The 16,512-nt window shown below is 38.9% G+C and overlaps 1 protein-coding gene across 2 annotated transcripts in view; it reads left to right on the top strand.

Annotated features, from left to right (window-relative positions):
• CHD7 (chromodomain helicase DNA binding protein 7) overlaps positions 1-16,512 on the top strand; it is a 204,508-nt gene that overhangs the window by 16,738 nt on the left and 171,258 nt on the right. Inside the window, exon 1 of one of the 2 annotated variants that reach the window (XM_067553722.1) lies at positions 8,398-8,454. The exons of the other annotated variant lie outside the window; for it this stretch is intronic. The gene's annotated coding sequence lies outside the window, so the exon portion shown is untranslated. Of the gene's footprint in view, positions 1-8,397; positions 8,455-16,512 lie in introns of those variants that run through there. 2 annotated transcript variants of the gene reach the window in all.

Here is a 16,512-nt window from a genome sequence, read left to right as displayed (position 1 = left end):
ACAAGTGTCTTTTACTTCTTGGAAGAGAATTGGTCCATGGCATTATTTACCCAGTACTCTTACACCACAGTGCAGTTGGCCACTATAGATGCATACACTGAAATACAATATAAACTGGTGAGAATGGGTCATTTTTTCTTTCTACCAGCATCTCCTGAATACTCATCTTTGGGAAACCATGCAATGGGTATGGCCTGTATGTGCTTCCATATTCTGCTTTCTTCCTCATGCATGTCTTGTGCTCTCTGTAGGGTGTTCAGTTTGCTGGGACACGCAATATTCGAAATGTAATGTGAACGTACCATTTAAAAAAAACCCAAAAAACTAAAAAAACACCTAAAAATAAAAAAAATTCTGAAGCATGGACTATTATGTTTTGATTGAGGCTTTGTGTATAAAGTTAGAAAATTCAGTTACAATTCGCACAGCAACTGTATGTTGCTTATGACATAAATTTGTCTCAATATATAAAAGTATAAGTTAATGCAAATATGCAACTGGATCAAGTAGTGGTTATCACGGGAGCCATAACTTTAATTTTTCATGGCTTTGTATATGAAAAATGTAAACATTGCATTAATGTACATTTATTTTATTTAGAATTGAGGTCTCTTAAAAACGAGACCTTCTTTTGTCTTACCTATGTATGTAAAATGTTATAGTACATCTCTGAATGTAAATTTCTAGCTCTTAAGATTATGGTGGAACAAATGAGCTTATTCAACTCTAGCTGTGTGATGTACATATTTTCAAAGAAACTTAACATTCTAACTTTACACAAGACAGCAACTACTTCATAATGTATTTTTTCTGAGAAGTGTCTGTCTTAAAACTAGTTACCTAGCTAATGTTATCTCAAAAGGGTACTTCAGAGAAGAGAAATAGGATGACCAATATCTAAATATAAGGTATTCGATATATAAATATTTACAATTATTGCAGTTTCATTTAGTAACTTAGTGTGTTGGGAGTTGAATCTGAAGCAAAGCAAACACTTCTGAAAAAAGTTACAGTATCTTCCAAATATTGTGAAACGTGTGGTATAAGCACAACCATACATTACGAGAAGCTAGAGTTTAGCAACAGGGAAAGTTATTGCTGTGTAAAGATTGTGAAGTGTTTTGAGACCCTTTGGGATGAGGTGCTACATGAATATTAGATAATCATTAATTATAAGAGATGAAATGATATTTTCCAAGCTGAATGCTCTGAAGGGCTGCGGCTATGGATTCTTTTCACCTGGAAAGCAATTCAGGGAACTCAGAAAGGGGACCTTATAGAAAGCTTTCTGTTCTTTCCCTTTTGCCAAAACATACATTTAATAACTTTTCTGTTTTTTGCCTTCGTCAGTAAGATGTCACAGTCCTACTCTGACAAATTTGTTAACTTTTCCATGAGTTCTACTTTGGCTTGTAGATTGTATTTGGGATGCTATCATGTTTGCAAGAATCAATTTTGTTCACACCCCAAAAGATATTTAACTGAAAGAAATTAATAGAATTCCATTAGTGTGACCTTCATATATAAGATAATATGCAGTTGCTCTAGGTCACAGGGAAGGGAGCTCTATACACAAGTACTGGGTCTTGATGTTGACAGAACTTGAAAACCCTTCAGAAGAGTAATGACAAAGGCCTAGTGTACAGAACACAGTGTTTTGTAGTAACATGTATTTGTGATTTAGGCGCAAAGATTTATAGAATGTATTACTTTAAATCCATAGGCTGGTCAGGGAGGAGTTTCAAACCCTATATATTTATATTTAAAGGTGATGGAGCTATAGTAATTAAAATGTGAGCTAGTGAATCTAGTAGACAGTACTTGAAGAAAGGAGTGAAGTACTCAGCACTTGCATTAGAAGGTTGAGTTCTATTTCAAAATCCTATATGATTTAAAATTGGAGCAGCAGAAAAGTGTGAAAAACATGCACATTTAACATAAAAACAATCTGGACTTTTTTTGTCCCAACAGCTGCAAAAAATATACCGTGATGGCACAACTCAGGGTTGATATTTGGGGATACTAACCTATTAAATAGGCATTTTGTCTTTTTATAAGTGTCCAAGAGGGTGGAGGCTTTACAGGCTAGCTGACTAAATCAGCATAATTGAACCTTTAACTAATTCTTGGGCAACATTGTCTTGGTTAATGATGGTGGCATTAGGTTCTGTGTAGAAAATGGCATCAAATTACATGAAGGGAGTCTGGTCACAATGTATAAACAGAAACTGGATGCTGTAGTATTTCCTCATCTCCACTGTATCTTAAAAGTGGGCATTGGCAGGTGGAAGTGAATCTTTTGAAATAAATAGAGAAATCATTTGGCTGGAAATGTGAACAAAGCTGTCTTTTTTGTTGCTTCTGCTGTCTCTCTAAATTTGTAAATATGTATAAAGAATAAAAAAAAGAAGTTTGGAATCCAACTTTTTAGGTCTCTACTTGCTTCCCTACAAATGTGGAATTTTGCTTTTTTGGGGACAGGAGCAGTCTTCTGTTTGTTTGGCCAGTGCTCCAGCAGGGTTCACTCAGTCCTGACTAGGGTGGTTAAGTAATACAAATAATAATCAGCTCCTGAAATCCAAATCTTCAATAACTGAGAAGCTGAGACAACTGTTCACCAGGTTTTTTTTATTTTAAAATTGTGGTTGATATCTAAAGCTGTGAGTATGAGGTTTGAATTTTAAAAAAACCTGACTTTTTCAAGATTTTCAACTTTACTTGTAAATTAGTGGGAGGATTTTAAGATTTGTGCTTTCCTGACAAATGATCTTCCCTTAAGAAAAGGATTCCTATTCATAGAATCATAGAGTATTAGAGTTGGAAGGGACCTCAGGAAGTATCTAGTCCAACCCCCCCTGTTCAAAGCAGGACTAACCTCAGCTAAATCATCCCAGCCAGGGCTTTGTCAAGCCGCACCTTAAAAACCTCTAAAGATGGAGATTCCAGCACCTCCCTAGGTAACCCATTCCAGTGCTTCATCATCCTCCCAATGAAAAAGTTTTTCCTAATATCCAACCTAGACCTTCCCTGCTGCAACTTGAGACAATTGCTCCTTGTACTGTCATTTACTACCATTGAGAAAAGCCTAGCTCCATCTTCCCTGGAACCCCCTTTCAGGTAGTTAAAGGCTGCTATCAAATCCCCCCCATATTCTTCTCTTCTGCAGACTAAACAAGCCTAGTTTCCTCAGCCTCTCCTCATCAGTCTTGTGCTCCAGCCCCTAATAATTTTGTTGCCCTCCGCTGGACTCTCTCCAACTTGTCCACATCCTTTTTGTAGTGGGGGGCCCAAAACTAGACACAATACTCCAAATGCTGCCTCACCAATGCCGAATAGAGGGGAATAATCACTTCCCTCGATCTGCTGGCAATGCTCCTACTAATGCAGCCCAATATGCTATTAGCCTTCTTGGCAACCAGGGCATACTGCTGACTCGTATCCAGTTTCTTATCCACTGTAACCCCCAGGTCCTTTTCTGCAGAACTGCTGCCTAGTCCATCGGTCCCCAATCTGTAGCTGAGCATGGGATTCTTCCATCCTAAGGGCAGGACTCTGCACTTGTCCTTGTTGAACCTCATCAGATTTCTTTTGGCCCAATCCTCCAATTTGTCTAGGTCACTCTGTATCCTGTCCCTATCCTCCAGGGTATCTACCACTTCCCCTAGTTTAGTGTCATCTGCAAACTTGCTGAGGGTGCAATCTACCCCATCCTCCAGATCATTAATGAAGATGTTGAACAAAACTGGCCCCATGACCCAACCCCTGTGGCACTGTGCTTGTGACCAGCTGCCAGCTAGACATGGAGCCATTGATCACTACCTGTTGAGCCCGATGATCTAGCCAGCTCTCTATCCATTTTATAGTCCATTCATCCAACCCATACTTCTTTAACTTGCTGATAAGAATACTGTGGGAGACAGTATCAAAAGCTTTGCTAAAGTCAAGGTATATTACGTCCACTGCTTTCCCCACATCCACAGAGCCAGTCACCTCTTCATAGAAGGCAGTCAGGTTGGTCAGGCATGACTTGCCCTTGGTGAATCCATGTTGACTGTTCCTGATCACCTTCCTCATTTCCAAGAGCCTTAAAATGGATTCTTTGAGGACCTGCTCCATGATTTTTCCAGGGATTGTGGTGAAGCTGACCGATCTGTAGTTCCCTGGGTGCATGTATACATATGTACCAATGCTCATGCAAAAGACAACTTCAACATTAGAATGGGCACCCTTGGTAGGTTATAAAACCAGAACTAACTTTAATCCAAAACTTGAGCCTTTTGAAGTGAACTATTTAACCTTACTTACATTTTCAGATTAGATGCACATCTGTTCTTTCTGGTTTTGGTTGAAATTCCACATAGGGTACAACAGGGGCTTTTACTGATTTTGCTAAAAAAGCAAGGTGTTGAGCATCTCATGTGAAAAGTGTTTACAAACTGTTCTTGATTCCCAAAGGCTGAATTCCTGCTGAATTTTTTTTCTCATTCAGTATAACTATTGATATGTCTGAGATAGGCAGATGTGTTTGGGAACACTAGATTTAATTACATTTACACCTTACTGATATTCCCTCATTCCAGGAATGAGAATTCAGTCAGTGGCTGGGCTTTAGTGGAGGATAGAAGAAATGGTGATTTGAGATTTATTTTGTTTAAACAAATGGCCATCATGTAGGTAGCAGTCAAAGAGGCTCTTCTTTTAATTTCAGCTCGGATATAGCTAAGGATGCTCTGGCACTTTCTTCATGGACTGGTTGATATTGTCATCTGCTCTTGGTATCCCTTCACTGGTACTGTTCTTGCAGAATTCACCTTGAGACATATGTCTCCTCTTCATTTCGGGGGTGCTTCTGCTATCACCAAAACTCACTCTAGTTTTCTCCTGCTATCATATCCACATGCAACAATCTTTTAATTCCAACATTCCGTCCTCCTGTTAGTGACACCATCTGAAACAATCTGCCTGGTGTTCATATAGCAGAAGTTTACTTGAGGTTCATCTGCCCTATGAAGGGCAGGAAGAAGAGTGTAGGGAATTATTGGGATTGGGTAATTAGACCAGCTTCAAATTAGCAGGTTTGGGCCTCTTTATTTAAAGTTATTTCCCTCTGTCCCCAACACTCTCCAGCTGACTGCATCTAATTTTTTCAAAGGTTCATAGATTCCAAGGCCAGAAGGGACCATTCAGATCATTTAGTCTGACCTCTTGTGTATAACAGGCCATAGAACTTCCCCAAAATAATTCCTAGATTAACATCCAATCTGATTTTAAAAGTTGTCAATGATGGAAAATCCACCCCAACCCTTTGTGAACTGTTCCAGTGGTTAACTTTGGAGGGTCACTGCTGTGTGAGGAAGCAGCATGATGAACTTCATTGCTCATCACAGTAAAACTGACCAGGATAAGTATCAGTTTTATGCTCCAGCTGGGGGAGCAGAGGAAGAATCACTACATGCAAGTCTTACTCTGCAAGCTTTTCTATTAGAGCAGCCGTTAAAGTGAAACAGACTAGGTAGAAAAGTGGGATTCTTACAATGCTAGTACATTTTTCTTTTTCTTATATTTATTTATTATATTCTTTATTTATCTTTGTATAAATTTTCCAAAACTCCAACCAGACAACTCAGAAAATAACACAACTACAGAAAATATTACAAAAGGCTGCGTCACCACCACTGAGCTGTGCCCTTCACACTTCCTGCTGCTGCACTCAGGCTTAGTCTTAAACACAGGTGACTTTTAAACTATGCACAACTTGTATTTTTCTTTTTAAAACCAGCATCTCAAAAATGACAACAGCTGCTGATCCAGGCCCTCTGCACATCCCTAAAAATGAACCAACATTTTTCACCTAAACACTCCTCCCTGCCCCAGAAAATCCTTTGTATCTTTTAATCTTCCTCCTTAAAATCTCCTGGTCTTTGGCTACTTGTGCCGTAGGTTGTCATTCACTGGACATGACTGCAGGGCTCTGTCCTCTCCTTCCCAAAATTGCATCGACACTATAGTTACACTTAAACACATGCACAACTGGTATTTGCTTTTTTTAGTATTGAAAAACTATATGCTAGTTTTTCCTTTGTACTCCTTTGTACTTTTGTTTGCAGCTAGCAATAAATGTAAACACAGACTTCTCCTTTTTAATCCTTCTACAAAATAATATGGAATTAATGAAGACTGTTTGATTGTATGGGGTCAACATTAGTAACCATGTTTAAAGGGAAAAAGTGCTTGCTCCTCCTTTTTATTTTTGGCCAAGTTACTATACAAAAACACATCAATTTGCACTTGATAGCATAAGAGTTATGTATAAGTGCACAACTACACAAGTCTGTTTACTCAGAATGTTACTTTACTCTTTACATCACGTGACTTATTGGAGGACATAGCTATTTTATCCAATGGAAAGGTTGGGGGGTGGCATTTAGACACCAGGGAAAGATGCAAGGAAAGAGCGTCTGGTCTGTTCCTTCTCTCTCTAATCAGTTGAAGGTGGGAGCAAGGGGGTGTTTGAACTTGAGCATATGCTAGCTAGAGCTGATATGAAATTGGAATCACCTCCATACTGATGCCGGAGATTCCATAGGAGAAACATAGTGTGCCTCCTTTTCCAATTAGCTGGAAGGGGGAATATACTGTTTACAACAGAGATACTTCCCTAGGAGACCCGGTTTTCAAAACACTTTGGAAAAGTCTATATAAACATGAGATTTTTTTTTCACTATGTATGTATTTGGTCCTTTGTCCATTTACATACTGGAAGTCACTTGCAACTTAGCTGCTCCGTACATGCATTCCATTTTAATAACTAATTCTGTCTATTTCCACTGTGGTGTTGGCTTTGATTTTTCTCTTAGTATTTCTTTGTTTTAATTTATTCCACTTTTGCAGGTTGAGGTGGTTTAACACCAGGTTTAGAATAACACTTTGGAGTTAGTTGACTTTCAGGAAAGATGGTATAGATCTGAGCTCATATAGTGATTTTCAACATCAGTGATATTAAAATGGTAGCTGTCACTTTGATTATTACTGGTGCAATAATAAATTTTTCTCTTATCTTTGGCTGTGGTGGGTAGCAAGCTAATTTTGTTCAATTATTCTTTAATATTTATATTACAGAAATGCCCAGAGGCCCTAGTGTAAGGGTCAAGGTCTTGTTATACAAGATGCTATACAAACACTAAAGTACATAAAGTCCCTGCACCAAATAGCTTAGTATATAAGATAAGCCAGCCTCGTATGAAAAAGCAATAAACCCGAAACAAGTTTATGGATGAATAAAGATCAATATTCTCTACATTTATGTATTTGTTATTCCCAGACTACTTGTCCATATAAAACATTCCTGTAGTTGCTTAATACTTGTAATCAGCATGAACCAGAGTTAGTGTCATGTAAAATTATAATGTAAAATGTTTGTTCCCAAACATAGGAACAAAAATGTAGTTGCTCGGTTGTCTTCATGATTAAGTTATCATGCCTTAAATCTATCTCTTTACCAATTTTTTTACTGTCTATATTTCTGTATGTCTGGCCACTGTGTATCTGTATTAGTATGGAGCTCTGTGGTGATACATTTAAGATCAAGGGTTCAGATCCAGGTGATTTCACAAGGGAGGGTGTAGAAGTTGCACATAATAGAATTGGTAGGGTATTTTAAAAGAAACTAGTAAATTGCCTACACAAAATCTACTTTCAGGATTGCAAACTCAGGCATCACAAAGAAAAAATGTTCATGCAATCTTAATTCTGTTTCCTCATGCATAAGCATGATAGTCTTTTATTACATAACGTCTTTTCAACAGGTCCTCTGCCCAGTGCCTAGGATGAATGCTCAGGGAATGAGACAACTATTCAGTATTTATTCTCAACATTTGGTGTGTAGCCCTGTATCTTCTTCGTACCATTAAAACCTTGCACCATAAATAGAATTTAGCTTCTTCAGGGGCTTTTCTGTGGCACTTCATTGGCTATACATTTCAGTTAGTGGCGTGGCCAGGTTCAGGACTTGGAACCTCCTCACTCCCAGCCCTTTGTTCTTTCCTTCAAACCAGCCTGTTCTGTGCCAGATTCACATTTGCCATTGACTTCAGTTGCGGTTACAAGTGCTCAATATTGTAAAAATCAGGCTGAAGATGTTCACCCAGAAATGCACATGGCCATGAAAATTTGCCTAAGAAATAGGATAGTAGGGAATAGAACCTTCTTCCCCTAAATGGCATTCAGCTGCCATTACAGGATTAACTACAAGTCCATCCTTTCGTAATGAAATCCCCTCATTCATGCATGTGCCTCATTCTCTTTACATCTTTGAATTTCTACAGCAAGTAAGAATATGGGTCCTACAGACAACAGCCTCATTCACTACACAACCCTGATTCATTCAACGAGCAGTACCTGTCCTGTGCTCTGAATGAGAAGGGATGCTGTATGGAGAGAGAAGTCTCTAATCAGGTAAGTAAAGGCTCTAGCATACATGCAGACAAGGGGCCTAAATTAAGATTTCACAGGCAACCTTCATTCTGACACTTCCTAACTTTTGAGTGACTGAATTTGCGAAGTTCATATTCTTTTTAATTACTGTCTTTGTATTTAAAATATGGCTGCATTCTAAAAATCTAGAAATAGTCAAATTAAGTCTACCTGTGGAGCTTGAGCTCTGTGTCTTTGTGCATATGCATTGACAGTTTTCAGTTACATGGTGTCACACCTCTATTTTTCTGGACCCTTGGCATATATTGTACAAGCTGGGCAGAGTTCTGAGTGAGACAGTTTTTCGATCTCTTTTATCTCTTTGTTCAATGTGTATCCTATATTTAATAGTTTGCATACTATGCATACTCACCTTAAGTGAGGTAGGGGCTCTGTGGAAAAATAATGGTGTATTAAAACACTGTATTGCAGTGCAGTGTTTCCCAGAACTTTTTGAAAAACTACATGCGATTCTGCCTTGTATTTTAATTAGTGTCAGAGCCAAATTGCAGTCTGTACTTCTGCTCTCCGGGACGAGGCTCCTTTCAAATATGCATGCGTCACATTCCATTCCCCAGAGTAAGGTTAAGATAGCAAATTTGAGTCCTGGGGAGGGCAGGGGGGAAGCTGCTGTCTGATTGACCATCTGCCTCACTGGCCCACCTCCTCCAGGGACAGAGCAACCAATCAGAGCTGTCTCCCTCTCCTGTCCCCTCTCCTGTGAGCAACAGGTTGGCTCCTCTGCCCCAATCCTTCCCTCCTGCTGTTGCTGGTGGGGGGCGGGAGCCCCTGAAGCCACTCCTCCCCCAGCCTGGAAGGTGAGTGGGGATCTTGCTGCAGCTCCTCAGGGTTGGGGGGAGGGGGAGTGGAAGAAACCCAAGGGAAGCAAATGTGAGGCAAGGCGGCTGAACTGGTGTGGGTGTGAGGTGGGGGAGCAGAACTGGTGGGGGTGGAATTGGTGTGAGGTAGGGGCTGGGTGTCACTTTCTCCACTGAGCATACTTCTGTCCAGACTTCTTATATTTAGCTTTAAAATTAGCTTTAATATTAATTTCCACTGTTGAAAACGTTGATTCTGCACAAGACAGATCGTGACCTAACATTAGCCACCATGGCGGTTTTGGTTTTAACCTTACTAGCCTTGTTCTGGATTTGCTTGTGAATATTCAGGAGTTCATTTGCAGACCATATGATGGTGTGCCTCAGAATAATTAAAGGTATCAAGGTGTGCCGCAACAGAGAAAAGATCTGGAACCACTGTTGTAATGTATTATGCTCTTGAGGGAAAACTCTAGCAACCTTAACTTAACCAAGTTAATGAAAAACATTCATTGTGTACTAATGTGTGCTAGGTGGTGGTAGAACACTTGACGTTATGTGCATGTAGTCAGACAAAAGGCTCCTGAGGAATGAACAGAGGATCTTTCAGAGTCTTACTTTTTTTCATATACACATTCACATGACATATATGTGAAGAGGCAGGGCTCCTTTGGAATGTCTGTACAGTGGAAGCTGCCACTCTAGATGTATGCAGTTCCAATTCAGTGTTGGCAGTTCGTTAGAACTAACATAACAAATACTTGTATGCGAGGTATGCTTTTTTCAACTCTGAACACTGTCAAATCAGTGCCAGTAGGCACATCTATGACATAGGGCTTGTGTCCTAATCAAATTTGAAATGTCTAGCACCTTCCTTAAGAAAAACTAGAGCTATTTAAAAAAATAATTCTCTAATACTTAATGGCCAATTGCCGACTAGCTAACTGACCGTAGCAAAATCGAGGGTGGATAATGCAGTAAAACTGGCTGTCAACTTGATAAGAGTACATGGGGATTGGGGTTACCATTTGACTTATATTGCTCAGAAAATTCACATAGTCTACTGGAAAACTTGATTCTTCAGTGGTTAAATTTTATCTATGTGCTTATCCGTGAATATAACTACCAATTTACACAGTTTGAATTTGTTTATACTGTACTAACACAGAGATCGAATTCAGCGATGTTAGTAGTGACCTGCAAAGCAAAAATGCAGGAAGAGTTGACCAGAGACTTATTTATTAATGCCTTTTAACTAGGCTGTGAGAACAGTGAATAGGACAATATTTAAAATTTATTTTTGACCCTCTGACACTTCTCAATACAGTGTCCTTCAGTGGATACTGCAATAGATTTGGGAATAAAACTGATTTTTTTAAAAAAAAAATTAAGACAAAGGAAATGCAGTAAATTTAAACTACCTGGACTTCAGTAAGGCATTTGATATAGTTCCACATGTGAAATTATTAGTTAAATTAGATAAGATGGCAATTAATATGAGAATTGAAAGATAAGGAACTGTTGAAGGAGAAACTGAAACAGGACATATTGAAAGGTGAACTGTCAAGGGAGGTTACTAGTGAAGTTCCTCAGGGATCGGTTTGGGACCAATCTTATTTAACATTTTTATTAATGAGTATCAAAGTGAGTGTGTGCTTATAAAATTTGCAAATGACAAAAAGTTTCGGAGGTATTGCCAATACAGAGGGTGACTGCAATATAATACAAGAAGATCTGGACAACATTGAAAACTGGAGTAATAGAAATGGGGTTAAATTTAATAGTGCAAAGGTCACGCACTTAGGGACTAACAAGAATTTTTGTTATAAGCTCTGGATTTATCAATTGGAAGTGATAGAGGAGGAAGACCTGGGTATGTTGGTTGATCACAGCATAACTGTGAGCCATGAAAAAAGTTAATGCAATTCTAGGTTGCATCAGGAGAGGTACAGTATTTCCAGTAGAGGTTGGGAAATGTTAGTACCATTATGCAAGGCACTGGTGAGACCTCATCTGGAATACTGGGTCTCCACTCCTGGTCTCCTGTTTAAGAAAGATGAGTTCAGACAGGAACAGGTGCAAAGAAGCACTACTTAGGATGATCAGAGGAATGGAAAACACACCCTGTGAGTGAGACTTAAGGATCTTGGCCTGTTTAGCCTAATCAAAAGAAAGCTGAGGGGAGGTATGATTGCTCTCTAGAAATACATCAGAGGGATAAATACTAGGGTGGGAGAAGAGTTATTTAAGCTAAGCGCCAGCGTTGACACCATAACAAATTATGTAAATTGGCAGTCAACAAGTTTAGGTTTGAAATTGCAAGAAGGCTTCTAACCACCAGAGGAGTGAAGTTCTGAGCAGCCTTCATGGGGAGCAGTGGGGACAAAAAACCTAACTGGCTTCAAGACTGAGCTTGATAAGTTTATGGAGGGGATGGTATGATGAGACTGCCTATAATGGCATGTAGCCCATCAGCAACTGCTAGTAGCAAATATCCCCGAAGGCTGGTGACAAGACACTAGATGTGGGAGGCCACTGAGTTATTACAGAGAATTCTTTCCCAGATGTATGATGGTGGGTCTTGCTGAAATGCTCAGGGTCAATCTGACTACCATATTTGGGGCTGGGAAGGAATTTTCCCTCTGGAAAAATGGCAGAGATCCTGGTTTTTTTTTTTTTTTTTTTGCCTACCTCTGCAGCCTGGGGCATGGGTCACTTGTAGGTTTAAACTGGATTAAATGCTTACTTTTCTGTAACTTGAAGTCATTATACCATGAGTTAATGACTCAAGTAACTCAGCCAGATGTTATGCATCCATTACGGAAGTGGGTGGGCAAGGTTCTGTGGTCCGCAATGTTTGGAGGTCAGAGTAGATGATCATGATGGTCCTTTCTGGCCTTAGTCTGAATGAAGCGTGTTGAGATTTCTGTTTCTAGCTCTGCCACTACCATGGTGTAATATTGCACAAAGTAATCTAAATCATATGTGCCTCAGTTTTCCTGTCTGTAAAATTAAGATAATGCTTATCTATCTTTGTAAAGTGCTTTGAGGCTTCCAAACCAAAAAAGCACTGCACAAATGCTTATAAAATTAATTTGTTGGCCCACTAATATTTTGCTGTTTTTGACATCAGACATTTATGAAGTGACATTGCAAAACATCTCATTTGCAGAATGGCATGTTTGTGGATATAGCTGTTGAACTGAGAACTAAGTATTTTGCGTGTTGGAAGGGTGAGGAATGAAAGTTAAAAATGGAAGAAAACTAACTGTTTTAATTTTTTCCTTTGCAGCTCATCTGTACAGTTGTGATGCAAATGATAAGTTAGGATGGGTACTTTTTTCCTTAATTCACCCCATTGTGCTGAAGTATTGAAGTGCACTGGTTATATAATGTCACACACGGATCAGATGCTTACAGTCACAGTAACTGGGATGACTTATGTCACGGGCCAAGTGTCTGTGACAATTTGATATGAACATGACATTTGAGTCATGATATTATGATAAATCTGAAAGTATGCTGGCTATTTGAAAGTTATAGGTGCTGAAAATATGCAGAGTTAAACCACTTAATACTTCCATCTGAAACATTGAAAGCCTAATTCCAGTACATTTCAATACTTGACAATACTAATCCCTTAAGAGTAGTGGTTTGTTTTAATCAGGACATCACTCTTTCCAAACTATTGCACATTTTAATATTCCTGAATGATAAAAACAGCAAATTTAATGTGCCTTGCTCTACAATGTAAAAATTGGTGACCGTCTCCAGCTTCTATTACAGTATAAAGTGGATGCAAGCACTTGCTTCGAAATGCTTATGTACATAATGTGGTATCACTTAAAACACTTCTGCTAAGTTAGTAGGGAAATAGTCTTTGTGCTGGCTTTTGCATTTAGTAAGTTACTAGGTGGATGATACCAAAAGATTTACAGTGGAGTCCATAGCACTTTCAAGGCAAAAGTGTAGCAGTCTCATCAGACATAGCTTTACACCCTTGTGACTAATAATGAGTAGAAGGTAATTAGAAATTGTCCCTGTCTTTACTGAGTACTAAAGAAAACCATGGCTCAGAGGTTAATTCAAAGAATAATTAATATTGACTTTTGTCAATACAGAGTGGTAATGAAATCTTTTGTGGTCTGACAATTTTGACTTTAAAAGTGGATGGGTGCATGGTAGATGGGGACTCCAGTTTATGATACTCTGTATGATAAATGAACATAATCAGCATCTAAGTTTGATAAAATATAATTTAAAGGTTACTTGTACATGTTCATAATTAATATTGCAATCCACAGTTAAAATTGTTCAAAGGCTATCACATCTGAGCCTGAAGAGAGGTTCAGTAGTATCTTATTTGCTGAAGTCGAGAGCTGAGCTATGAGTGATACTGGATTCTGGATTCTTTTGTCCTTCATTAGTGACTGAGTGATAAATACAGGGTTGGGAATGGATCCCCTACATGACTTCTAAAACCCATATCTCCCACCTTAGGTTGGTATCTTGTCACTGAGTTAGTGTTATTGAAAACAATAGAACAGACTTTACTGGACAGCCAGCATTGTTGAAGGAATACACTCTCTCTTCGGGAGGTCGTGCTCTCAAAGACCCTTGTGGAGCTGTCGTTCTTGGGTGGCTAGTGCTGTGGGAGATCTTGGAGCCATTCATTAGGCAGCTAATGCTGCAAAAAGCTGTTTAGCAATTTGATTATTCTATTTTTAACTTTACTCATTACTCTTACATCATTCTACACTTGGTGGAATGAGGGTAATCAATGGGACACAGTAATACCAGGGTACAAAATATATCGGAAGGACAGAATAGGTCATACTGTTGGGGGAGTGGCACTATATGTAAAAGAAAGCATAGAGTCAAATAAATCTTAAATGAACCAAACTGTGCCTTAGAATCTCTATGGATAGTAATTCTATGCTTGAATAATAAGAATATAGTAGTAGCGATGTACTACTGACCACTTGACCAGCATGATGATAGTGACTGGGAAATGCTCAGGGAGATTAGAGAGGCTATAAAAATAAAAAACTCCATATAGATTTCAACTATCCCCATTTTGACTGGGTACGTCACCTCAGGACTGGATGCGGAAATAAAGTTTCTTGACAACTTAATGACTGCTTCTTGGAGCATCTAGTCCTGGAACCCATAAGAGGAGAGGCAATTCTTGAGTCCTGAGAAGAGCACAGGATCTGGTCCAAGAGGTGAATATAGCTGAACCACTTGGTAATAGTGACCATAACATAATAAAACGTAATATTCCTGTGCGGGAGAAGGGGTCACCAAAGCAGCCCACCATGGTAGCATCTAATTTCAGAAAGGGGAATGACAGAAATTAAAAAGTACAGTACCATAAGTGAAATCCCTGCAGGCTGCATGGAATCTTTTTAAAGACATCACAGTAGAGACTCAGTTTAAATGTATACCCCAAATAAAAAAAAAAAAAAATAGTAAGAAGACCAAAAAGTGGCACCCTGGCTAAACAACAGAAGCAGTTAGAGGCAAAAAGGCATTTTTTAAAATGTGGAAGTTAAACCCTATTGAGGAAAATGGAAAGGAGCATAAACGCTGGCAAGTGAAGTGTAAAAATATAATCAAGAAGGCCAAAAAAGAATTTGAACAGCTAGCCAAAGACACACAAAATAACAGCAACCATTTTTTTCAGTACATCAGAAGCAGGAAGCCTGCTAAACAACCAGTGGGGCCAATGGATGATCAAGATGCTAAAAGAGCATTCAAGGAAGATAAGGCTATTGCGGAGAAACTAAATTAATTCTTTGTATCAGTCTTCACGGCTGAGCATGTGAGGGAGATTCCCAAATCTGAGCCAATCTTTTTAGTTAGTTAAACAGATCTGAGGATCTGACAGATCTGAGGAACTGTCCCAGATAGAGGTGTCATTAGAGGAGGTTTTGAAACAAATTGATAAATTAAACTGTGATAAGTTCCTAGGACCAGATGGTATCCACCCAAGAGTTCTGAAGGAACTTCAATGTGAAGTTGCAAAACTACTAATTGTGGTATGTAAACTATCATTTAAATCAGCTTTGGTACCAGATGACTGGAGGATAGCTAATGTGATGCCAATTTTTAAAAAAGGCTCCAGAGGCGATCCCAGCAATTACAGGCCGGTAAGCCTAACTTCAATACCAGGCAAACTGGTTGAAACTATAGTAAAGAACAGAATTATCAGACACATAGACGAATAAGATTTGTTGAAAGAGTCAACATGGTTTTTGTAAAAGGATATCCTGCCTCACCAATCTACTAGATTTTTTTGGGGGGAGGGGTAGGGGGGCCAACAAGCATGTGGACAAGGGTAATCCAGTGGAAATAGTGTATTTAGATTTTCAGAAAGTCTTTGACAAGGTCCTTCACCAAAGGTTCTCAAGCAAAGTAAGCGGTCCTGGGATAAGAGGGAAGGTCCTCTCCTGCATCAGTAACTGGTTAAAAGATAGGAAACAAAGGTCTGAATAAATGGTCAGTTTTCAGAAAGGAGAGAGGTAAATAGTGGTGTTCCACAGGGGTCTGTACTGGGACCAGTAGTATTCAACATATTCATAAATGTTCTGGAAAAAGGGGTAAACAGTGAAGTAGCAAAATTTGCAGATGATACAAAACTACTCAAGGTAGTTAACTCCAAAGCAGACTGTGAAAAGTTATAAAGGGATCTCACAAAACAGGGTGACTGGGAGACAAAATGACAGATGAAATTCAGTATTGATAAATGCAAAGTAACACACATTGGAAAACATAATCCCAACTATACATATAAAATGATGGGGTCTAAATTAGCTGTTAACACTCAAGAAAGATCTTGGAGTTATTGTGGATAGTTCTCTGAAAACATCCACTCAATGTGCAGTGGCAGTCAAAAAAGCTAACAATGTTGGAAATCATTAGGAAAGAGAGATAATAAGACAGGAAATATCATATTGCCTCTTTATTCAAGATGTGGGTGTACATGGATTTATACTGTGTGCAGATCTGGTCCCCCCTCTCAAAAATATATATATTGGAATTGGAAAAGGTACAGAAAAGGACAGCTAAAATGATTAGGGGTTTTGAAAAAGCTTCCATATGAGGAGAGATTAATAAGACTAGGTCTCTTCAGCTTGGAAATAAGACACCTAAAGGGAATGATTTTATAGACCTCTATCATAACTGGTGTGGGGAAAGTAAATAAGGAAGTGTTATTTAT

The sequence above is a fragment of the Emydura macquarii genome, unplaced genomic scaffold (genome assembly GCF_026122565.2).
Source record: "Emydura macquarii macquarii isolate MOO-44397 ecotype Brisbane River unplaced genomic scaffold, CSIRO-AGI_Emac_v2 contig_1477, whole genome shotgun sequence".
Lineage (NCBI taxonomy): Eukaryota > Metazoa > Chordata > Testudines > Chelidae > Emydura > Emydura macquarii.
The sequence above is the reverse complement of the archived record's forward strand: the minus strand, read 5'-3'. Positions and strand labels throughout refer to the sequence as shown.